The 1,897-nt window shown below is 37.9% G+C and overlaps 1 long non-coding RNA gene across 1 annotated transcript; it reads left to right on the forward strand.

Moving 5' to 3' along the window:
- The first annotated feature begins 238 nt into the window (after positions 1 to 238).
- On the forward strand, positions 239 to 1,691 carry LOC127867253 (uncharacterized). The gene is made up of 2 exons (XR_008043404.1): positions 239 to 348; positions 893 to 1,691. It is a non-coding gene; the product is annotated as an uncharacterized LOC127867253 (long non-coding RNA).
- Positions 1,692 to 1,897: the final 206 nt, after the last annotated feature.

The raw sequence follows: 1,897 nt of genomic DNA on the forward strand, positions 1-1,897 counted from the left end.
CAAAACACGATTAAATACGTTTAGTTTAAAGGAACTTCGATCTTCATATTTTTGTAAATTGTTAAGTTTTTCTGTAAAGTAAAACTTACGGGCCTCAGTAATTCACGCCTGTAGTGGTACGATATCGGGTGATGTGTACATGATCGATTTATGTCTATTTTGATTGGTCAGTTGAAGAAAAGTTGTTCAGTTCGAGTTCATGGAAAGCATGTTTCTCGCTTTGACGCTAAACGCTGCTGGACGATTACACGTATACAATCGGCAGACTATTTGACATACACGCTCAGTTACAGCATTGCGACTAGGGCACTAGTTGGGAAGTAAGTGTCCGCAGCATACGGCATTTTGGTAAGTTATTTTATTTTCCATTACATTTTTGATACTCGTTTACGCTAGGTTTGAAATAAATTGTTGTTTTATTTAAATATTGCAATGTATGCCTATAGGAATAAAGTAAATGGTTGTTTGCAGTTTTACAAGTAAACGGATAAGTCGTTTTTTTTAAATATTTGTCAAAGCGGAAATTTGCATGAACCTGTATAATAGTTTGTAAATGTCTATATCATTATCTTGTGTAGACGCTTTATGTATTGGTTGATTTAACAAACCATTAAGAGTTTGATTTAATTGAATATTACACATAACGGTGGAGTATAACATTCAAAATTCAGATGTTTGTTGGTGAATTGAGTATTATAGTTGCAACCTTTGGCACACAGTGCATTTACTATATGCATTAAGCGAGTAACAATATTTTATAAGAAACTTATGCATTTATGGAATTAAACAAGTTTGTGATAGCCTTATAGGGCATTGTACCATAAATATTTATATGGTATGACTGTTACACAGTCGTTAATGACAAAGTTTTTACTAATGTCACTTATTTTAGCCGTTTCAATGTTGTGATTCGTACGGCATGATAGACGTCAGGTCTTCAACGCACCGTTAGCGTTACGCCAGTGCTACATGAGCATCCGCAAGTCTACAGGTCGTCATACTCGTTGACAGTACCTACGACACCTCGTTATAAGGCGGCAATACTGGGAACCGTTCGCACCGGTATACGGCCGGTCACGTGATACGTCTCAAATACGTTCTACTTCCAGGCATAGTCTGCTCGGTGTTTGACAGAACACTACTTCCGGGCTTGATACAGCTCGGGTATCGCAGTCTTCTTCCGGGCATAGTCTGCTCGGGTATCTACAGTCTACTTCTGGGCTTGATACTGCTCTGGTATCTACAGTCTACTTCTGGGCTTGATACAGCTCGGGTATCTACAGTCTACTTCTGGGCTTGATACAGCTCGGGTATCTACAGTCTACTTCTGGCCTTGATACAGCTCGGGTATCTACAGTCTTTTTCTAGGCTTGATACAGCTCGGGATATCTGCACAATACTTTCGGGCTTTATACAGCTCGAAGTTTGCTACTTCGCAGAACACTACGACCGATGCTCAGTTCTGGTCATTGGCGGCTGGACATAAGTTCAGGTCGTGACACTCAATACTACTCCACCACTACATCTACCGTTCGAATTTATCATCTACAAATGGACTACGTCAAATAATACTTGAATATTGGAATTTTAACTGGCCATTAACTTTGATACTTTGTTGTTTATTTCTTTTTATAGTCCTTTCATATTGTAAATAGTTTATTTTAATGTTGTAAATAAATTGATTTATTGTTCACGTTTATTTGTATCTGGTTCTGGAGGGGTTATTGCGCTGGGTTATCATAGCTTCTGCAATCATGACCGTTACAGTGATGTAATCCTAGTAAGGAACACCGGTAGTTTAATCAGTTTGGAATAAATAAACCTAATCAATAAGAATCACTTTGTAAGTACTAGTTCATACCCTGTATGGGACTTAAATATTTCACTCAAAATGTCT

The sequence above is a fragment of the Dreissena polymorpha genome, chromosome 2, assembly GCF_020536995.1.
Source record: "Dreissena polymorpha isolate Duluth1 chromosome 2, UMN_Dpol_1.0, whole genome shotgun sequence".
NCBI lineage: Eukaryota > Metazoa > Mollusca > Bivalvia > Myida > Dreissenidae > Dreissena > Dreissena polymorpha.